This window comes from Thalassophryne amazonica, chromosome 6, assembly GCF_902500255.1.
Source record: "Thalassophryne amazonica chromosome 6, fThaAma1.1, whole genome shotgun sequence".
In the NCBI taxonomy this organism is placed as follows: Eukaryota; Metazoa; Chordata; class Actinopteri; order Batrachoidiformes; family Batrachoididae; genus Thalassophryne; species Thalassophryne amazonica.
The window spans coordinates 58,309,677-58,334,184 of record NC_047108.1 but is presented as its reverse complement, the minus strand read 5'-3'; the positions used below and the strand labels follow the sequence as shown (position 1 = coordinate 58,334,184).

The following is a 24,508-nucleotide window of genomic DNA, read 5'->3' as shown; positions in this document are numbered from 1 at the left end:
GCAGATGATACTCAGCTTTATCTATCCATGAAGCCAGAGGACACACACCAATTAGCTAAACTGCAGGATTGTCTTACAGACATAAAGACATGGATGACCTCTAATTTCCTGCTTTTAAACTCAGATAAAACTGAAGTTATTGTACTTGGCCCCACAAATCTTAGAAACATGGTGTCTAACCAGATCCTTACTCTGGATGGCATTGCCCTGATCTCTAGTAATACTGTGAGAAATCTTGGAGTCATTTTTGATCAGGATATGTCATTCAATGCGCATATTAAACAAATATGTAGGACTGCTTTTTTGCATTTGTGCAATATCTCTAAAATTAGAAAGGTTTTGTCTCAGAGTGATGCTGAAAAACTAATTCATGCATTTATTTCCTCTAGGCTGGACTATTGTAATTCATTATTATCAGGTTGTCCTAAAAGTTCCCTGAAAAGCCTTCAGTTAATTCAAAATGCTGCAGCTAGAGTACTAACGGGGACTAGAAGGAGAGAGCATATCTCACCCATATTGGCCTCTCTTCATTGGCTTCCTGTTAATTCTAGAATAGAAGTTAAAATTCTTCTTCTTACTTATAAGGTTTTGAATAATCAGGTCCCATCTTATCTTAGCTACCTCATAGTACCATATCACCCCAATAGAGCGCTTCGCTCTCAGACAGCAGGCTTACTTGTAGTTCCTAGGGTTTGTAAGAGTAGAATGGGAGGCAGAGCCTTCAGCTTTCAGGCTCCTCTCCTGTGGAACCAGCTCCCAATTCAGATCAGGGAGACAGACACCCTCTCTACTTTTAAGATTAGGCTTAAAACTTTCCTTTTTGCTAAAGCTTATAGTTAGGGCTGGATCAGGTGACCCTGAACCATCCCTTAGTTATGCTGCTATAGACTTAGACTGCTGGGGGGTTCCCATGATGCACTGAGTGTTTCTTTCTCTTTTTGCTCTGTATGCACCACTCTGCATTTAATCATTAGTGATTGATCTCTGCTCCCCTCCACAGCATGTCTTTTTCCTGGTTCTCTCCCTCATCCCCAACCAGTCCCAGCAGAAGACTGCCCCTCCCTGAGCCTGGTTCTGCTGGAGGTTTCTTCCTGTTAAAAGGGAGTTTTTCCTTCCCACTGTCGTGCTTGCTCACAGGGGGGTCGTTTTGACAGTTGGGGTTTTTCTGTAATTATTGTATGGCTTTGCCTTGCAATATGAAGCGCCTTGGGGCAACTGTTTGTTGTGATTTGGCGCTATATAAATGAAATTGATTTGATTTGATTTGATTTCATCACTTAAGGGATTACTCTGGCAGAGGAAATTGAAACTTGAGGGTCTGTGATAATAGCTGTGTAACAGTTAGTGCTTGTTGCTTATTATCAATGAAAAGAAAATACATAATGTTGATATCCTGATCAGAAAAAAATCAGCAGAAAAAAATCTGCAGGACCTGAACCCCCTCTACATACGGGCATGGATTACACCCATTTTCAGGCTCAGATTGGGTATAGGATTGTTTTTTAATTTTTCCAAAAACATATGCATTCAATAGGATATACACACACACACACACACACACACACACACACATATATATATATATATATATATATATATATATATATATATATATATATATATATATATATATATATATATATATATATATATATATATATATATATATATACAGAAGTGGGCAGCTGAATTTAAGAGGGGCAGAGAGAGCCTTGAAGACAACCCAAGGTCTGGGTGGCCTGCAACAGCCACAACCCAGAAAAACATTGACCTTGTTCATGAAATGGTGATGGACGACAGACGATCGATGATTAATCAGCTAGCAGATGCTGTGGGAATATCCCGTGAGAGAATTGAACACATTCTGCATGAAGAACTTGGAATGTCAAAGGTGTCAGCTCAGTGGGTGCCACGTCTTCTGATGTCTGATCAGAAACGCACCAGACTTGTCATGTCGAAGGCAAACTTGGTGCAATTTGAAGAGGATCCAGCCAATTACATGGAACGTTTTCTTACCCAGGATGAATGTTGGGTTCACCACTTTGAACCAGAGACAAAAACACAATCAATGCAGTGGAAACACCCAAGGTCACCACCTCCAAAGAAGGCCAAGATCCTTTCGTCTGCGGGGAAGGTCATGGTTTCAGTTTTCTGGGATGCCAAGGGCATTGTGTTCGTGGACTATCTTGAAAAGGGACAAATCATAAATGGACAGTACTATTCTAACCTACTGACAGTTACGCGAGGCTATCAAAAAGAAGCGACCAGGAAAGCTGACGAAAGGGGTGCTGTTCCATCAAGACAATGCCCCAGCTCACAAGTCAACAGTGGCCATGGCCACTATCCACGAGTGTGGATTCGAACTGGTAGATCACCCACCATACTCCCCTGACTTGGCACCCTCTGACTTTCATCTGTTCCCAAACCTGAAAAAAAACTTGGCTGGGAAGCACTATTGGAGCAATGATGAGGTGATGGCTGCCGTTGAGGACTATTTTGACTCTCAAGATGAAAGCTTCTATGCCAAGGGAATCGAAGCACTCAAGCACTGCTGGAAGAAGTGTGTGGAGTTACAGGGAGACTATGTAGAAAAATAACCTTGAATTTGTTCAATTTGACAACTGTATCATAGTCAGCCTTAGTTTTCAGCCTACCCTTGTATTGTCACATGGAGTTAAAAACATCCCATGTGTGAAAAATTGTTACTGTGTGAATGTGGAAGGTCATCTTCAAGTCCTGTGCAGAGACATGCAGAGATTTGTGCTTTCCACGCTGGCACAAATGCATGTGAACGTATCATCAGTATCCCAAAATCTCCCCTTTATTATAATCCTCACATGATCTACAACTAAAACAGGAAATCATGACTTCCAAATGTGGGCCTGTGCAGCTCTGTGTCTACATACAGTGTCTAAGTATTTCTGTGGGGACGCCTTGTGATGAGCTCGTGTTGGCATTCTCCTCAGAAGAGGTTACAGGTCGCTGATTCACAAGTGAAATGTTGCATTCATCCTTTGGTTTGTGGCATTTTTGTGAGAGAAAAATAGAAAAATTATTTTCCTTTTGTTTGGCAGCCACTGTGTCCTCGTCCAGACTGCCCAAACACTCTCTCTTCCTCTTCCCCCCGTCAGGCTTTTCCTTGCTCTGCGCTGCCTGTGTATTCAGTGATAAGGTGACAGCGGCGGTGGCACTTCCTCTCCACACGGGAAGCAGGAAGTGTTGGTTTCCACTATAGTCTCCGCTGACTGACTTTGGGCTCGGCCTGCTGGAGTCCTCATCATGCAGTGAAGTGGGGACAGTGAAGTGGGCATGTCCCAGGTCTGCATACAATGACTCTACTATATCTTTGCTGTGCGTCTGCATCCGCTGATGGACGATTTTCATGGGAAACCACCTGGGAACCCTTTGTCCTTCTGACCTTGGGGTTGCCTCACAGGTCAAAGGATGATTGGCTAATTATCTCTCTAATCACTATAAATGTTTGGTTAGAACCCTCTTTGGCCACACAAGCCTGGGGGAGCGCTGTGGAGCTTAAGAAAACACAAACACCCATTCATCAGTTAATGGGTTCCAGTTCTCCTGAGCAGTGGGAGGGTCGATGGGGTGACTTAAAAAGAAGACGGAGAGCTAAAGGGCAGCTAAATGTTGGAGTGACATCATCACTTTCTTGTGGATTTTGCTGTAACATGTCTTTATTGTGTCGTTAAAGGGCGTTTTGTCACTATATTTTAACCCATTTTGGTCAAAATCCTTGTGTTTTCAGAGGAGACCCAGTTTGAACATACTGGCGATAGAAGCTTGTTTATCCTTTATTTGAACATGAAGGAATAAAATCATATTGTGACAAAAAAAAAATCTAGTCTCCAGCCCCCCCCCACACACACACACACTCACACACACACACACACACGCTGTGACCCTTAACTGGAACAAGTGAGTATTGAAAATGAATTAATGAAATAAAATTAATTTTCTGACTTAAAACTTAAAAAAATCCAAAGGTAAAGGTACTACAGCTTTAAAATTAAAGTTCATTGACATGTTGGATTTCATGGTGCCTCACTGTGGCCGTACTTGCAACTGAGTTCAAGTTATAATATAGCACAATGCTAAAATACCGTCCCTCTGTCATATGAGCATTGTGTTATTTATAATTTGCAGTTGTTGAATAAATTATTAAGAGCCCATTGCCTTACATACAATTTGTACATGTTCAATAAAATCAATCAATCAAAAATAATATTTACAGTTTCACAGCATCTGCATGAGGCCTTGTGTGTGCGTGTACATGAGCTACTGAGAAGAGTGGAGTTGTGCAAATCAAGGAATATTTGTAGATCACCCTCTGTGCATTTGCAGGTATTAATGAGGCAAATTTAACTCCATAGGAAGTTAGCTTTGAGTTGGCAGCAGTTAGCGTGCATGCTAATGTCCGCAAAATGTTGTGTAAATGACTCCAGAGTTAAAAAAAAACAGCGTTCTTAGTTTTAGAAGTGTTTATTTCTCACTACCTTTTACATAATATATGACAAAGAGGATATAGTTACACACAACTGAAACAGTTTTGCAGCTTGCTACCAGCCTGTGACATCACCATGCTAACGTCCGCGAAATGTCTTGTAAATAGGTTCAGAGGTGTTATTAGGTTCCAAAAATGGCATTTTCAGTTTTAGAAGTGTTTATTTCTCAGTAGGTTTTGAATAATATATGAGAGACATGTATATAAACACACAAAACAAAGTGGTTTTGGAGACACCAGCCACTAATGTCACACTGCAGCTCTACTCTGATTGGCTGTCATCCCGCCATTCAAAAACAAAACGGAAGAGATTGAAACAGAATGCGACTTTTTAACCTCTTAAAATAGGTCAAGGTTAGCCATCTTTGAACTTGTCCAAGGTCTGTGTCCCAAAAATGTTCCCTGTGAATTCAAAGACTCTGGGAGTAATAAGACTGGACTTATGCTGAGCACAGACGGACAGACAGATGGAAGGACGCAAAGTCTTCACAATACCTGATGGCCATATTTGATGGCCTCGGGTAAAAATGAGGAATGTAAAAATGAGATTAGCAGTTTAAGAAGTTGAGTGAATGCAAAGAAATAAAGAAAAAAAACGCAGAGAGAAAATGAGAAAATGGCATGTGATGGAGCAGATAAAGAAAACAGAGCAAAGGTGCCAGAAAGAGAAGACATGGAAGCTGCGATTAGGAAACTGCAGAGAAGTGAGCCTAAACTCTGAGCAGGTCAAGAGTCAAGAGAGGTGATGAGGTCATGGTGGGCCCAGCAGCTCTACTTAGAACAGGATATCCTGCAAGGAAAACCCATCTGTCTCTCTCTCTTTCTTTCTGTGAAATTCCCATGGAAGGCACAGCAGAGAGGAGAAGTGTAACCTTTCAGTGGAGTCACAAGAGAAAACATGTTATCATCTGACGAGGTCCAGTATAATCAATATTGTGTGACCGACGCCTCACAAGCCTTTCTGTGGCTGATGAAAAGTTCAAGTATATTACATTTTACAAATATACTAGTACTGTTTCCATCCTGTGCTGCTGTTGCTGTTCGTATATTTGTTGTAGAGCGTTCAGCGGTCATGAAGAAGCGTCTGTGCACTGCCAATGAAATTTACAATAATGGGGTATATCCTAGCTCTGTGGATAATGTGTGCAAATTATGAATCATTCCCCTTATACTGAAAATTAATGTCAATATCAGCATGTCAAATACAAACTTTATTGTCATTGCACATATATATATATATACATACAACGAAACTTGTCCTCTGCATTTAACTCATCCTAATTACAGTTAGACACAATCCAACCACTCGGAGCAGTGGGCAGCCATAGTCCAGTGCCCGGCAACCAACTCCAGATGTAGAGATGCTGCCTTGGATGGGGCAGAGAAAGGAGCTGACCCTAAATATGATGCTGTACAACATGTTCATCCAATTTGTGCATTTGAAAAAACAGAAATTCATGCCTTCATAATTTATGAAATAGCATGCAAACATGTGGCCACCTTTGAGATTTTGCACCCCCCCACCCCCAACCCCCCCAAATTTTTTTTTTTTTGTAATGGCACCATTTTAAATTATTAAAATTTTCTAAATATTAAAATGAAACTAAATGTTGTTCTCTTTAAACTCGCAATGAAAACAAATTTCTTCAATAAGATATGAATTAAAAATATCAAAGCCAAAACTATGGAATGGATAAGTATGGGCACTTTTTAGTGCAGGGTGCCCCCCAAAAAGTGCCACAAAATCATTTGACTATAATTCTGCAATGGTTAATCTGAATTCTGTTTTATTATTATTATTATTATTATTATTATTATTATTATTATTATTATTATTATTATTATTTATTTATTTATTTATTTATTTATTTATTTATTTATTTATTTATTTATTATTTCAGACATCAAGATGTATGTGAGGAATTTCTTCTGATGTAATTTGAGACTGATCCAATGGGGATGCTACTTACAAATGAATAAAAAGGGAAACTGGTGGAACTCTACTTTGAAACCAAATTGATTGTGCAAACGTAATGACATCAATTCCATTTTGCAGCTAGAAAAGCTCCAGACAGAAAGACAATATGGAGGATTGTAAAGACGTTTCAAGCTGATAGAACTGTATTGAGCTGTGATCCTTCTTCTATTTAATTTTGTCATTGTAAAAAATGGCATGTATAAAAGCAGGAGTGTGCCCAAACATTTGCATGTCGCTATAAATCATGTGATCAGTGTGATCCTGTCAGGCGCATTGTACTGTTCACCTTACAGGGTTATAAAAATATAAATAATAAAAAACAGTCTCCTGCTCTGTAAACTGTCCTTGAGTAGATTACTAAATTGCTGACAACCCCACCAAGCTGAGCCTGACCTTTGAACCTGCCTGTGGATAAGAGCAACATAGTGATGAATAAAGTGCCACAGGGCTGCAGGTGACCTGATTAATTGTGTGCTAGATGTGTACATGCTGGGGAGTAACAATGTGCCTTTTGACAGCATATCCAAGGTCACATGAACTCATCCTCAAATTGGAACATTTGCTCTCGTTTTTCAAAAATCACTGTGGATGAATGAGTGCAAAATTAGTGTGTGCGCATGAGCATACAGTGCATCCAGAAAGTATCCACAGTGCTTCACTTTTTCCACATTTTATTTTATTTTTTTCCTCAAAATTCTACACACAATATAATGACAATGTGAAAAGTTTTTTTAATATATGTTTGAAACTTTATTAAAAATAAAAAACAAAAAAATTGCATGTATTCACAGCCTCCATATATATATATATATATATATATATATATATATATATGTATGTATGAACAATTATAAGCATCATTATGACCCTTTCCAATAAAGCATTATGTTTTTTTCTGAAATATAATAATATAATAATAATGTAAAAAAATAGAAGAAATATGTTTTTGACACCAAATACTAAATTATATCACAGATTTCTTACACAGGTACATATGTAATAAAATGTTACAAAAAAACAAAAATGTTTGTATCAAAGGAGTAGTACAGAGACTAAGATGAGGAGTATCGCTTGCTTTGTGAGGGCATGTTGACTTTGACATTTTGGCCATGTGTCCCATTTCTCTTTGTGTGATCCAGCACACAGGTGCCTGAGTGTTCAGGACCGCAGTAGCTGCAGAAGGCCAAGGGGACGCCCACATGTCACCTGGCTGTGGCAGATAGTTATTTTAGAGATGTAGGAATGGACTTCTTGTCTGCCTGGGTGGTTGCTGTTCAGGACCCCAGATGATTCTGTGGTGTCGTGGATGCAGCAAAGCGTAGCACCAGTGCATGCTCCCAGACTTGGCTTGACTTGACCTGTTGCAAAAAAGAAAAAAATGCACACATTTCAAATAAAGAAACAAAAGATTCTTAATTCAATATTAAACATTTAACTTATGATTAGAGGAGCTCAAAAGGAGTGTGGGACATTTTCTGTGTTGATGTAGGAGCTACTCAGTTGGCCTTAAATGCTAGGTCTCAGCTGGCTGTCAACAAAAAATATCAGATTACAACATCGAGGTCGATTCCACAAGGCTTTGCTTATTTTACAGAGACTGCAATCAGCTTTGTTTGAAAGTCTGCACAGGATGACTAGTTACTAAAAGTGTCCCGTAAACATGCCACATGTGAGTCCATGTGAGTTTTGCTCGCAAACCTTTCCTCACTTGTAATTGGGTTCATATGAAGCCAAACAAACTTAACGTGAACTTGCAAAATACCAGCAGGTGTGACTTTGTCCAAAAAATGTAGAAAGATGCCGAGAGCGGATCAGGAGACGAGGTTCACATCGCCCGCTCAACATCTGTTAGCAGTGGAATCAACTTCAGTTTGTCATAAAAAACTATATATATATATATATATATATATATATATATATAAAAAATCCTCATTTGTTTCAGGTGTCATTCAGAAAACAGCTTAATTTCCTTTTTGTTAATCATGTTTTCCCCTCTGCGACAGTTATGCTAAAATCATCATTATTCTCAATCATAGGTCTCATCTCATCCAGCCTCGGGTTTAAGTGGGTGATGTTTTCCGTGCGAACATTAGCTCCTTTTTTCCAAACCGTGGTTTACAAGCAAGCAACTCAGAGAGCAACTCAGAGAGCAACTCAGAGAGCAAGTGAGAGAGCGAATGAGAGAGGGAGAGGTTGAAAGTGAGAGATGGTGAGCGAGACAGTCGAGCTATTTTTGGTGCTTCTGTTTCCCACACACACTCATCTTCGGCTTGTTGTTGTTCAGAATGGTGGGTGTCAGAGGGCTTACTTTTGATTTGATTCGTCTTTGCTTTTTGAGAGTTTGTGTGTGTGTGAGTGTGTGTGTGTTGATGGGGTTTTCCTGCGGTTGTCATGGATTCTTACTGTGTTTTCAACAACTTGCCATCAGTATAAACATCTTTGTCGTGTAACGGCTCCTCAGCCCTTCAATTATGCACTCTGACTTCTCTGTCACTGACTTGCTGACCTCAGTTCACTTTTAATCTAAGCAGATCAAACCTTATAAAGAGTCAGCAAGCTGACATTTCCAGTATTTAGTTTCAAGCACCGTTTCCTATGACTTCTCCTTTAAAGGACTCATACTGTGTACTGGTTTTTCTATTTACATTTTACACTTAATATGGCTCAATATTGCTGTTAGAAACCCTCAAAGTCCCATAATTCTATATCTGTGTACAGAACTGGTCCTAACCTGTCTGGGGCCGTAAGCAAAATTCTCCTAAGGGGCCCCTCCTCCCTGACATGGGCAACACAGAAACCATTTGTCACTGACACGCAATCAGCAGATACGCAAAACCACTACTTTTAAAATGGTGCTGGTGCCCAAACTGTGCTAAAAGCAATACTTAAAATAAGTAAATAAATAACTATTACACACAGGTTGACTACAGTAAATAATGGCTTTTCAAATTGTTAAGGGAAGTCCAAATGTCAAATTGAACACCATAGTGTATATATGTCAGAGTAGAGTCTGCGATTTGGTAGAATCAGAGATTCTACCAGTAGAGTCTCCGATCGGAGGCCGATTCTACCAAGCCACGAAATAGTCATGAAATAGTAAACAGGTTACAACAAGAAAAACATTTTAATTACCTGTTTTTTTGGAGAACAAACACCGCTGGTTTAGGAACACAGCCTCAGACAAAACTTTAAAATAGCACGCATGCGCATTGGCCTTTGTTTGGGCAGGCAGAGAATGCAGCAATCACAGAAGGTGGCACAGCATCCGCAGAGGGACAAACATATATGATGTTACTCAAAAGGGTTGCCTAGTCATTATTCAGTACTTTTGCATGACATTAGTAATCAACAATATTTCATAAAAACACATTAACAATCTTTGCAAAATCAAAAAAGTTGAGGACATACAACATAACCTACTTAATTAAAAGCAGCAACAGGCAGAGTTCTTTTTTTTTTTTTTTGAGTGTATCAAAGTAAGATTTTGCAAAAAACATTTTCTCATCAAGATGAACAATTTTGTCAGGAAGCGCCTTAAGAAAGTCACATTTGTACGAGGGCTGTCAATAAAGTAATGGTCCTTTTTATTTTTTTCAAAAACTATATGGATTTCATTCATATGTTTTTACGTCAGACATGCTTGAACCCTCGTGCACATGCGTGAGTTTTTCCACGCCTGTCGGTGACGTCATTCGCCTGTGAGCACTCCTTGTGGGAGGAGTCGTCCAGCCCCTCGTCGGAATTCCTTTGTCTGAGAAGTTGCTGAGAGACTGGCGCGTTGTTTGATCAAAATTTTTTCTAAACCTGTGAGACACATCGAAGTGGACACGGTTCGAAAAATTAAGCTGGTTTTCAGTGAAAATTTTAACGGCTGATGAGAGATTTTGAGGTGATTCTGTCGCTTTAAGGACTTCCCACGGTGCGAGACGTCGCTCAGTGCTCTCAGCCGCCGTCGTCAGCCTGTTCAAGCTGAAAACCTCCACATTTCAGGCTCTATTGATCCAGGACGTCGTGAGAGAACAGAGACGTTTCAGAAGAAGTCGGTTTCAGCATTTTATCCGGATATTCCACTGTTAAAGGAGATTTTTTTAATGAAAGACGTGCGGGCGGATTGCAGCGTCGGCTCGCAGCCGACGCGACGCTCCGCCACAGGAAAAACACCTCTGTTGAAAGCCTTAAGGACAAGTTGGAACATGTCCTGCTGTTAAACAATTTCTCATATACTCACTCCACTGAAAGCCATCAAAAGCCGCCTGGATTTTACAAATGGTTATCAACACGGAGGTGTTTTTCCTGTGCCGCCGCACCGCGTCGGCTGCGTTCCGACGCGCGGACCCGTCCGCACGTCTTTCATTAAAAAAATCTCCTTTAACAGTGGAATATCCGGATAAAATGCTGAAACCGACTTCTTCTGAAACTTCTCTGTTCTCTCACGACGTCCTGGATCAATAGAGCCTGAAATGTGGAGGTTTTCAGCTTGAACAGGCTGACGACGGCGGCTGAGAGCACTGAGCGACGTCTCGCACCGTGGGAAGTCCTTAAAGCGACAGAATCACCTCAAAATCTCTCATCAGCCGTTAAAATTTTCACTGAAAACCAGCTTAATTTTTCAAACCGTGTCCACTTCGATGTGTCTCACAGGTTTAGAAAAAATTTTGATCAAACAACGCGCCAGTCTCTCAGCAACTTCTCAGACAAAGGAATTCCGACGAGGGGCTGGACGACTCCTCCCACAAGGAGTGCTCACAGGCGAATGACGTCACCGACAGGCGTGGAAAAACTCACGCATGCGCACGAGGGTTCAAGCATGTCTGACGTAAAAACATATGAATGAAATCCATATAGTTTTTGAAAAAAATAAAAAGGACCGTTGCTTTATTGACAGCCCTCGTATATGTGACATACTGTAGAGAACCACTCTAATCTATCTATCTATCTATCTATCTATCTATATATATATATATATATATATATATATATATATATATATAAACATTTATTTCCAGAACAGTCTGGTAACGTTACCTAAAGTTATAATCTACTCATTGAAAGAAATTTGGAGTAAGAAAGACAGTGATACTACAATTAATACATTTGTCAGATTTCCCTCAACTATAAACATGGCTTGTCAGTATATAAAAGGAAGTAATAACTTTCGGAAAATGTTCTACAAACGTTTCTGATAACTATAACCTAATTACAACCAATATATAGACTTACCAAAACGTTATGTGTTCTGGGTTGTTATCTTATCTAACCTGATACAGTTTGTCAACTTTTTTGCATGGTTCATTGCTTTGAGGTATTTCCAATTGTGAATGAATCAGAAATTAATTCTCAAGTGAGAATTATCCAGGTTAGGATAATACAGTTTGCTAAGGCACCATAGCACCTCCAAAATCTGAACCCTGACTCTTTGGTAGGTTTTCAGCATGACTTTTCAGATACTGTTTTTGATATGCTTTAATTTCATTTAAAAAAAAAATCCAGACTGTGTTTTTTTTATGTCATGTTGTTGCAACTCTTGATATAATGCAGTAGTGTGGCATATACAACAAATATGCACAGTATAATGTACGTTAAGAGTGAATTTAGTTTGTCTCTGACAGGAAGGGTGTGCTATACCCACTTTTGTGAAAGATGCTCAAAATTTTAAAAATGCAAATATTCATCAAATATATGTCACAAAACGAATGGAGAAACAAATACAGGACTTTTGACTTTTTGCATGTTTATATCCACAAATGACAAACAACTACACAAACAAAACAACTTTTGGAGTAGACCTAGATAAAGCCCTGTAGCTGGGATTTTCTTTCTTTCTTTCTTTCTTTCTTTCTTTCTTTCTTTCTTTCTTTCTTTCTTTCTTTCTTTCTTTCTTTCTTTCTTTCTTTCTTATCCTTCAGTTAACGTATTACATTGCAAGATTTTTGTGATATTTTCATCATATTCTTGAGAAATAAAACATGAATCTCAAAGCTAAGCATCAGGTCTATGTATGGAAGAAATATGAACGTGCAAGATTTGATGCAGATTGGGACTGTAGTCCTGATGCAGTGGATCAGAAAATACCTTAATGGTGTGAGCTTTTTTTGTATTCCTGCTTTTGTTTAGTCTTTTAAGAGAACGACAGTCATTTCTGAGGCTGTTTAACAGGAAGCAGTGCCGTTTTGGAGATAGATTATCAGGTTTCACAGGTATTCAAAAGCACAGAAGCTTTTGATCTTAAAATGGATGAATGTTTCTTGTATTGACTGAAGTTCTCTTATTGGAGGCTATGTATCATTTTCTTAAGTATACTGCAGCGGATAACAGAAAAAATGTGCAAATGTGGATAAAAGCACCAAATCGTAGCATACTTTCCAATTTTGATCAATTGATCACTCAAAAATCCAAGATGGCAGCCCTCCTCTCTCTATCTCAAACCTTTAGTATGCAATTGCTACACCTTGCAGATGCAATATGTAAAATTAAAAAATCTTGCACTCTGAAAGACAGTATAATAGCTCAACAAATATCTGTATTTGTCGTGATGAGTGGAGACTTTAATGTCATAACAGAACCTTGATATCACATTTAAACAACAAATGAACAATGAAGAAGAAATACTGGTTTGTAATTTTCATACAATTATCACATTCAACATAAAACAAAAAGTGCTACTATAAGACAAATCTATGCTACAATAATGTATCAATCTGTGTCAAATATTCACTGTATACAATAAGAAAGAAAAAAAAAAGAGTTAAGTGTTTAAGTTTCACAAGCAAGTTAACAATTTATTTGTGTCATATTATATCTTTAAGAGCCAACGTCACAAAAATTGGTTTCTCACATATAGCTTTGGAGGGTGTCTTGGAAGATGGCCACCATGATGGATTTTCAATTGTTCGGAATTGTTAACTCCGCCCTTGGGAGCACTCGTGCAAATTTTGTTGTTTTCATCTACATTGAATGATTTTGCCATAAAATAGACTTTATCCATTCCACTAGTGGCAACAGTGTCCATTCTGTTGTTGATTCTGTTCTGGTCTTGAATCCTGCTCTCTTCCATGAAGTGGGTGGCTCTGATTTGATCTTTCTTTGTACCTCATAATTTTCAACTGACTGTCACAAGACCAAGCTTCTGCTGAAATAGCCCTCATAGGGAAAAAAAAAAAGACCTTTCTGCAGGATATCATGCAGGAATAAATTTCATTTGAGAACTGTGCTGTGTGTAGAAGATGTACAGTGCATCTGGAAAGTATTTACAGCACTTCACTTTTTCCACATTTTGTTATGTTATAACCTTTTTTCCAAAAATCGAGTAAATAATTTTTTTCCTCAAAATTCTACTTGCAGCACCCCATAATAACATGAAAAATATATTTTTGATATTTTTGCAAATGTATTAAAAATAATAAACCTAAGAAATCACATGTACACAGTAAATTTTGCAGAGTAAAGTTTGCTCTGCTCGGATAACATTTGGTCCCACTCCAAATAGAGTTAAATATACACTATCACAGTGCTAAATCATCTCTATCACAGTGTAAAATCAACTCTTATTGGAGAAGAAACACTTGATTTGACAAGACAGTGGAGCTGATTTCACTGTATAATAGAATGTATTTTACTCTATTTAGACTGGGACCAAATGTTATCCCAGCAGATGTTACTCAGCAAAATTTTCTATGTACCTAAGTGTTCACACCCTTTGCTCAGTACTGTGTTGATGCACCTTTGGCAGCAATTACAGCCTCAGGTCTTCTTAAATATGATGCCACAAGCTTGACACACCTGTCTTTGGGCAGTTTTGCACATTTCTCTTTGTAGCACCTCTGAAGCTCCATCAGGTTGGATGGGGAGCGTCGGTGCACAGCCATTTTCAGATCTCTCCAGAGATGTTCAATCAGATTCAGGTCTGGGCTCTGGCTGGGCCACTCAAGGACATTCACCGAGTTCTCCTGAAGCCACTCCTTTGATATCGTATCTGTGTGTTTAGAGTCACTGTCTTGCTGAAAGCTGAAGTATCACCTAATCTGAGGTCAAGAGCGCTCTGGAGCAGGTTTTCATCCAGGATGTCTCTGTACATTGCTGCATTCATCTTTCCCTCAACCTGACAAGTCTTCCAGTTCCTGCTACTGAAAAACATCCCTGCTGCCACCACCATGCTTCATTGTAAGGATGGTGCCTTGTTTCCTCCAAACATGACGCCTGACATTCACGCCAAAGAGTTCAATTTTTGTCTCATCAGACCAGAGAATTTTGTTTCTCATGGTCTGAGAGTCCTTCAGGTACCTTTTGGAAAACTCCAGGGGGGCTGCCATGTGTCTTTTGATAGAGTGGCTTCTGTGTAGCCATTCTACCATACAGGTCTGATTGGTGGATTGCTGCAGAGATGGTTGTCCTTCTGGAAGGTTCTCCTCTCCCCACAGAGGAATGCTGGAGCTCTGACAGAGTGACCATCAGGTTCTTAGTCACCTCCCCGACTAAGGCCCTTCTCCCCGATCGCTCAGTTTAGAGGGGTGGCCAGCTCTAGTACTTCTTCCATTTACTGATGATGGAGGCCACTGTGTTCATTGGGGCCTTCAAAGCAGTAGAAATGTTTCTGTACCCTTCCCCAGATTTGTGCCTCAAGACAATCCTGTCTCAGAGGTCTACAGGCAATTCCTTTGACTTAATACTTGGTTTGTACTGTGACATGCACTGTCAACTGTGGGACCTTATATGTAGACAGGTGTGTGTTTTTCCAAATCATGCAGTCAACTGAATTTTCCCCAGGTGAACTCCAGTTAAGCTGTAGAAACATCTCAAGGATGATCAGTGGAAACAGGATGTACCTGAGCTAAATTTAGAGCTTCATGGCAAAGGCTGTGAATACATATGTACATGTGATTTCTTAGTTTTTTTTTTATTTTTATTAAATTTGGAAAAATCTCAAAAACCTTTATTCACATTGTCATTATGGGGTATTGTGTGTAGATTTTTGAGGGGAAAAAATGAATTACAGTACTACCATTTTGGAATAAGCTATAACGTAACAAAATATGGAAAAAGTGAAGCGCTGTGAATGCTTTCTGGATCCACTGAATATAATTTTTAAAATGTTATTTCTGCGGATGCACAAAACTGCAGCAGTCCACAGCCTAAAATTCTCTCTCTCTCTCTCTCTCTCTCTCTCTCTCTCTCTCTCTCTCTCTCTCTCTCTCTCTTTCTCTCTTTCTCTCTCTCCCATACACACACACGTGCACGTGCACACACACACACACACACACACTGCTGTTGTCGTTGCACACGTATTCCTGTGTATCAGAATCCCATCTCAAAAACATAAAGTCACATAGAGCACAGAGGGGTTTTTTTCTCCAGTCATGTCAGAATTATTTTCATCATTGTTTCTGTGTTTACTCAGCTCACTAAAAATAATAAGTCTTTCCTCTGTCCTCTGTGCATAACCACCTCCTCCACCTCATCACATTTCTCTCTGTTTTTGTCTTCCTGTCCTTCTTTCTATCTCATGCCGGATCTCTTTTCCTCATTTCTCCTCCCCAGCTTTTCTTTCTTCTCTTTCCCATCATCCTCTTCTGTTCTCCCCCTTTGCTCCTTCATTTTTCTCCTCGTGCAGCATTCCTCACATTCCTGCAGACTTCTTAAAGGGAAGGACCCAGCTGGCAGGCCGAGGCCAAACATTATTACAACCCCCCCACCCCCCGCTCCCCTTCTCTCATCCCACCCTTCTCTTTTCATCTCCTTTCCATCACTTCCAGATTCTGCCTTTTCCTTTCCTTTCCCCTGCTCTTTTTCTCTTTCATGCCTCCTCAGTCACTTCCTAACCCTTTCCCTCCTCCTGAGGTCGCCTCATATCTCTAAATCCTTCCAGCCTCTCTAATTCTGTTTTACGGCTGTGTGGCCAAGCTTTAAGTCTGCTAAAACAGCTTAGTGAGAGCGCTGTGCTCCATGATTAGTGGAAATAAGGATCAAACCCAACGTGTTCTGTAAAACAGCCTCATTCATGTTTATACAGCATGTTTTTTGTAACAATGGCACACGGTCAGCACATGGGAGATAATGCAGCAAAGGTTTGCATTTGCAGGCCGAGGGTGCAAACACACAAAATACACACAAAGTTGAAGATACACTGCAGTAATGTGTAAAGTGTAGATTGTGTCCACTTTGTGTGTTTGTATTTGTCATAAAACCACAAGATCATTTTGATTATATGTGTGTTAAACCAAATTTATTTAGATGTAGAGCATGGAAAAATACAGTGCATCCGGAAAGGATTCACAGCACTTCACTTTCCACATTTTGTTGCTACAGCCTTATTCCAAAATGAAGCAAATTATTATTATTATTATTATTATTATTATTATTATTATTATTATTATTATTATTATTATTATTATTATTATTATTATTATTATTATTATTATTATTATTATTATTATTATTTTCAAATTTATTTAAAAAAAATCACATGTACATAAGTATTCACACCCTTTGCTCCGTACATTGTTTATGCACCTTTGGCAGCAATTTCAGCCTCAAATCTTCTTAAATATGATGCCACAAGCTTGCTGCACCTGATTTTGGGCAGTTTTTTTCCATTCCTCTTTGCAGCACCTCTCAAGTTCCATCAGGTTGGATGGGAATTGTCGGTGCACAGCCATTTTCAGATCTGTCCAGAGATGTTCAATCAAATTCAGGTCTGGGCTCTGGCTGGGCCACTCAGGAACATTCACAGAGTTGTCCTGAAGCCACTCCTTTGAAATCTTATCTGTGTGCTCAGGGTCATTGTTTGACTGAAAGATGAACCGTCACCCCAGTCTGAGGTCAACAGCGCTCTGGATCAGGTTCTCATCCAGGATGTCTCTACATTCCTGCATTCATCTTTATCTCAATCCTGACTAGTCTCCCAGTTCCTGTCACTGAAAACATCCCCACAGCATGATGCTGCCACCACCATGCTTCACTGTAGGGATAGTGCCTGGTTTCCTCCAAATATAACACCTGACATTCACACCAAAGAGTTCAGTTTTTGTCTCATCAGAACAGAGAATTTTGTTTCTCATGGTCTGAGAATCCTTCAGGTACCTTTTGGCAAACTCCAGATGGGCTGCCATGTGCCTTTTATGCTAAATGGTAAATGGACTGCATTTATATAGCACTTTTCCATCTGCATCAGACACTCAAAGCACTTTACAATAATGCCTCATATTCACAGAGTGCTGCTATACAAGGTACTCACTACACACTGGGAGCAACTAGGGGATTAAGGACCTTGACCAAGAGCCCTTAGTGATTTTCCGGTCAGGCTGGGATCGGAACCAATAATCCTCTGGTCTCAAGCCCAACGAGACCATCACCTCCCCTATGAAAGAGTGGCTTACGTCTGGCCACTCTACCATACAGGACCTGATTGGTGGATTCCTGCAGAGATGGTTGTGCTTCTGGAAGGTTCTCCTCTCTCCACAGAGGAATGCTGGAGCTCTGACAGAGTGACATTTCCCTAATTATGCATAACTTTATGGCTTAAAACATCTTAAACTAAGTTTTCATAGATGAGGAAACTTGCTACAGATACCGATTTTCTTATTTTTTGTTCAAGGTTGTAAACCTGCTTATTCTTTCTCCATGTTTATATCTTATTTCTCCTCTAAATTTTGGCATTTTAATCTGGGCTTCTATGGAAATGTGCTCAGCTTAGAGACAGCCTGTCAAGGAACTGCAACTGGTTCCTTCTTTATTTTGGACGTCCGATCCTGAATGCTTGGTAAGCACCCAATAAAAAGTGATGAGGTGTTCCTATGCTCACTGTGTTTTCAGAATTGATGCAGTTAGATTAGAATTCAATTTAAAGGGATTAGTGGACCTTGAGGAGGTACTTTAGCTTCTCCATAGTTGTTGATGTGAAAATCTACCGTTGATCACAGCATTGTGTTTGCGGATGACTCTGTCTCATAGTTTAGTCCTGATCTAGATTTTTGATGCACCTATTTTGTGATGTTTGAATTTTGTATAATGTATAAGAACAGTAGTGGAGCTGTGCAGGTGGGAGGCACCTATAGCACCTAGCTGACCACATCCTGCCCCACATAGTGGAGTCACACAGCTGCACGCATCACACTCATGGTCTTTAACAGCCAGTTCATTTGAATTAACGTACAGTTTGACAGAACTAGTTTTACAAAGCTTGTATATTAACAATGCACATTATTAATTTGCTGAAACTGTTATCAAAGATTTGTCAATCATTTGAAACAGGCTTTATTAATTAATTAAATGATCATGATATATATATATATATATATATATATATATATATATATATATATATATATATATATATATATATATATATATATATATATATATATATATATATAAGATGCCCACCAATGTGACGGAGAACTTTAAAAGGGTCATGTGCACATGTGCACGTTGATGTCAATCAGCAAAAATCTTTCTGTACCCTTTCCCAGATTTGTGCCTTGAGACAATCCTGTCTCAGAGGTCAACAGACAATTCCTTTAACTTCATGCTTGGTTTGTGCTCTGACATGCACTGTCAACTGTGGGACCTTATATGTAGACAGTTGTGTACCTTTCCAATTCATACCCAATCAACTGAATTTACCCCAGGTGGACTCCAGTTAAGCTGTAGAAAAATCTCAAGGATGATCAGTGGAAACGGGATGCACCTGAGCTCAAGTTTGAGCTTCATGGCAAAGGCTGTGAATACTTACGTAAATGCGATTTCTTCGTTTTTTCTTTTTCTTTTTAATAAATTTTTAAAAATTAAAAAAAAAGTTTTGACATTATCATTATGGGGTATTGTGTGTAGAATTTTGAGGAAAACAATGAATTTCATGCATGCACATGCATAATACGTGTTTCACGTTTAATGGTCAGAAAGACAAATTTGCATTTTGGATATGGTTAGGGTTAAAATAGTAATAATAAGTAAAAAAAGATATATTTCCACCTTTTCTCACATAAAATCATCTTGTTTTTTGTGATATCAACACTGCCTGACAGCTCATAAATATGTGGAACATGTATGAATTTTTGTGCATTATTTTTCAAACATTTTACTATGATTTATAAAAATAACCTGGATGATGAAAAGGAGAAACAGAAAGTGGTTGTGCACTTGCACTGCAGGGCATTACAGACCTCCACATGATGGAAATACATCAGGAACTGGGTAAAAAAAAAATTATGACTTAAACTTTGAGCTCAGAATGTTTTGGTGTGTGTGTGTGTGTGTGTGTTTGTCTTTTTTCTCTCTCACTGTGGGCGATTTGCCTCCTGTGCTGCTTTTCTCTCACTCTGTGGTTTTCGTTATTTTCAGCTTGAAAACCGGATGTTATTCAGACTGCATAGCAGGTTGTGTAATTGAATGGACTAACCACACATGCAAGCACGCACACACACACACACACGCGCACACACACACACACACACACACACACACACACACACACACACACACACACACACACACACACACACACACACACACACACACACACACACAGATACCTCACACACACGACGCTATGCCGTTTTACACTCCCACACAGCAAAGGTTTCTGGGAACAGTGTTGGGTTCCCCCTGTTCACGGAGGCACCCAAGGGTGAGCGAACAGGCGATGGAGCGCCACCACCAGCACCACACGTATGCTTCATGGTTTCAGTATTGGTGTGAAACATCAGTTGTCGTCCTGGCTGATGGCGAGATCGGAAAAAAGGATCACAGACACACGCACACATAGACACGCTTGTGCTTTGTGAAGAGAAAAGAACAGTTGAAAGAGTGGAAAAACACTGAGAACTGTTCGAGTGAAACTCACAGTAAACGTCAGTTTCTGCCTTAGTAACTCAAAAATCAACATTTTGCTGAGGTCTCAGAAAAAAATGCTTAGATGTGCCCCCAGATGACACACAGCAAAGCTTTATGAACAAAGTTAAATATATTTATTTACATTAGCAACACATGAGACAAAAAGCATCATATACTTGTACATACACCGATCAGCGACAACATGACCATCTGCCTACTAAGGTGTAGTTCCTGCTTTTGCCACCAAAACAACTTTGACCCATCAAGGCATGAACTACACTACACCTGTGGAGGTGTTCTGTGGTATCTGGTACCAAGATGTTGGCAGAAGATCCTTCTGTTCGATTGGACCACATAGACCTGCTGTCATTCCCCCATGCACACCATTGAACCTTAGCCACCCATGACCTTTTTGATGCTTCCTTGGGGTACTTGTGGTAGCTAGGTACTGACCACTATAGACCAGGAACATCACACAGGCACTGCACTGTTGGAAATGGTCTGGCTCAGTCGTTCAGTCTTCACAATTTGGTCCTTGTCAAATTCACTCAAATCTTTATGTGTCCCACCTTCTCCTGCTTCCAACACATCAATTTCAAGGACAAAATGTTAGCTTGCTACTTAGTATATCAACATGTTCTCATCATGTGCTTTGTATGATATGACACTAAGAAGAAGAAGAAGGGCCTTTATTGCCATTGTACCTATGCATACAATAGTCTTGTACAAGGGATGGCAATATTATGCCATGTAGGACCAAGTTGGTGTACTTCCCTGCTACCGATCACCCCAGCAGGTGATTTCACAGATGATCAGGACTTGAAGTTGAGGAGAGGAGCTCACCACTAAAATCATCTGCTGAGGAGATCAGCATTAAGGAAAACCTGCAATGTCTCAGCCCTTGGTGCCCACCCCTGGTTTAGTAAATTAAGTAAAAATATTGAATGAATTGTGCACTTGTGGAACAAATTATCAAAATTTGGTTCCTAGATGTTGTTGTGGGTGTTCTTTTGAATAAGCTGACTTGATATCGTCACAATAACTGATCATTGTGATGATATCTATCAGTTTAAAAACTAATACCAAATTTTTGATACTGTCTGAATGATGTAAATGACAATGAACAAAATATAAACACAATACTTTTGTTTTTGCTCCCATTTTTCATGAGATGAAGTTAAAGATCTAAAACATTTTCTATATACACAAAAGATCAAATGATGTTCACAAGTTTGTCTAAATCTGTGTTAGTGAGGACTTCTCCTTTGCTGAGATAATCCATTCCACCTCACAGGTGTGGCATATCAAGATGCCAATTAGACAGCATGATTATTGCACAGGTGCGCCTTGGAAAAAATGAAGCACCACAAATATTTTCCGGATGCACTGTCAGCGCTTCATACACCTGTCTACATAGGTGTGTAGACAGACACACCTAGGTGTCTACACCTGTAGGTGTGTTCATACACGGGTGTGGAGCTTCATACACACCTGTGTAAACACAGTTGTTTGACAATAACTGGCTTCAGCCAACCACTAACTATGAGTGAAAAAAAAAAAATCATATTCTTCATATGTGAAATTTTGAGCACAACTGTACATGTGATTTCTTAGATTATTTTTTTTTATAAATTTGTAACAATAAAATTTTTTTTTTTCATGTTGTCATTATGGGGTGTTGTGAGTAGAATTTGGGGGGGGGGGGGGGGAATTTACTCCATTTTGGAATAAGCCTGTAACGTAACAAAATTTGTGCTGTGAATACTTTCTGGATGCACTGTAATTAAGCATCACGGGCTGGTGTTAATACCTGCTAGGCACAACAGTAGGCCTAGCTGTGGGCACACATTTCTCAAGTTGATAAATTCCATACTTTGCATAGAAATGCTCATATACATCGTTGAAGCACAAATCTGTGCATATGAGCAGTTGATAAATGAGGCCCCAGGTCTCACAACTATACAGGAACACCAGAAACACCAGGGGCCTCGTGGATGTAAACAATGAGTATGCACAAAAACCATGTGTATGCCATTTCCCACACATGAATTGGAATTTATAAACGAACAACATGTGGTGAGAACTTGCACAACTCACACATTCTGTAGACCAGGCGTGCACACTTTGTTCAGAGCAAGTCAAGCCAGATATGATGAAGAGGAAAAGTAAAATAAGATGAGATGTACATAATTTAATGTCCTAGAGGTTACTGTTCAGCTGGTTCTATGGAAATGGCTCCTAGGGAAAAAAAAAAATGAATGTCATCACAAAAGCCGTGAAAGCATCCTGCCTTTTTGATGTGCCAAAACCTCTCCAGCAAGGGCAAAATCACTACAAATCTGATCATGTGGAAAGTTAAAATTACTTTCAGGTGACTGTGAGGAACTTGGCAAGCAAGCATGAAAGAACAAAGTTACAACATTTTACGGCAAGTGTTGCTGTTTAACAGTCTGTTCTGCCACTGCAGGGGCTAGAGTCTGGAATGTCATGCTAAACACTAAAAGGTGAATGTTGAGACAGGCAGAACCAGCACTCCATGAACGTCACTGGTTTGCTTCTGGCTGTAGCATGTCATTTAATTTTTCACAATGTTATTGATTTAAATATTTTGATATATATTCATGGTCTGTCATTAACAAGTAGACCGATCGGGTGGTATAAGCATCTGCCCTACTATAAAACTGCTGTCCTTCCCGTCTAACCTCTGATGAAGCTCTGTGAATAGTGGTGGCATTTGCAAGTTCTCAGGACGCAATTTAATTTAATATTCTATCAACAAACTGGTGATTGATCACTGCCAAACGCAAGGATGGAAAAATGACTCACATTGCCGTCAGATTGGTTTACAAAACACAAAATGACCATTTTGAAAAGATAGGGGAGAACCACCTTGAGAGTTTCTATGAGTATGTAACATCACACTCATAACAACTATTAATTTGTTAATTAATTTGCATCAAAGGCCCTGTTTTCATGAACATAAAAATCCAGTTACTATCCAAGTATTGGCTGTTGACTGATTATTAACTGGTCATGTACACAGCAAAATCCGATATGCTTTTTTCCGATAATAACTGTTATCTGATTATAAGAAATTGGACCCCCCCCCCCCCGTTCAATACTTCGATTTCTCCTGTACATGTATACCATTAATCAGATTTATTTATTTATCTGAGCATGTGTACAAACAAACGGCACTTACAGTAGTGTTCAGAATAATAGTTGTGTGGCATTCAGTCAGTGAGTTCGTCAATTATGTGGAACAAACGGGTGTGAATCAGGTGTCCCCTATTTAAGGATGAAGCCAGCAACTGTTGAACATGCTTTTCTCTTTGAAAGCCTGAGGAAAATGGGACGTTCAAGACATTGTTCAGAAGAACAGCGTAGTTTGATTAAAAAGTTGATTGGAGAGGGGAAAACTTATACGCAGGTGCAAAAAATTATAGGCTGTTCTCCGTGCCTTTAAAAAAAAACAAAACATATCTGATGTGAACCGTACGTTTTGACACCCCTTCTTTTGGACACAGCAAGAGTTGTCCCTGTACTTATCAAAACATATTCATTTAATTAGAAGCATGTTAAGGGCTCAGTTATAACCTTTAACTTCCTCTAAATCATCACAATATTTTAGTGGAGAAAGCTGTGATGAGGGGCTCCTGGTCATCAGCCCGGTTGAGCCCGTGCACTGCTCCGCCCCTGCAGTGATTTGGTCTGGTTGTGATGTATGTTGGTGCCACAGTGTGGAGACATTTTTTTTTTTTTTTTTTGACAAGACAAAGCAAAGACTTGTAAAAGTAATAAGGAGTCGAGCAAGAATTGGCTGGAAGGTGCACACAATGAGACTGTGTCAGCACAGGGAAACAATGGTGGTGAAGGCGCGCTGAAGTCTATTTTTGGTGGATCCCGCCTTACTTTCTATTTCTGTCAGCAGCAGGGCAGGGGGCGGGGCCTGGGACAGGGAGGCGGGCTTTTCTTTCAGCAACTCTTTTCTTCCTTTACATTAACACCAGTGGAGTCAAACAGCCGCGCTCGGCGTCTTTTCACTCTTCTGCACACTAAAGGACTTTTATTATTCTCCTGTCGTCAGCCGGAATATCTTCAGGAGCGTGTGAGGTATGTGACGCTCTGATGTGGGAGCAAAACGAGGCTCGTCAAAGCGTTTACTCTGTCAAATAAGTTATTTC

The 24,508-nt window shown here is 39.6% G+C and overlaps 1 protein-coding gene across 2 annotated transcripts in view; it reads left to right on the top strand.

Moving 5' to 3' along the window:
• hdac7a (histone deacetylase 7a) overlaps positions 1 to 24,508 on the top strand; it is a 196,594-nt gene that overhangs the window by 10,382 nt on the left and 161,704 nt on the right. Inside the window, exon 1 of one of the 2 annotated variants that reach the window (XM_034172205.1) lies at positions 24,325 to 24,437. The exons of the other annotated variant lie outside the window; for it this stretch is intronic. The gene's annotated coding sequence lies outside the window, so the exon portion shown is untranslated. Of the gene's footprint in view, positions 1 to 24,324; positions 24,438 to 24,508 lie in introns of those variants that run through there. 2 annotated transcript variants of the gene reach the window in all.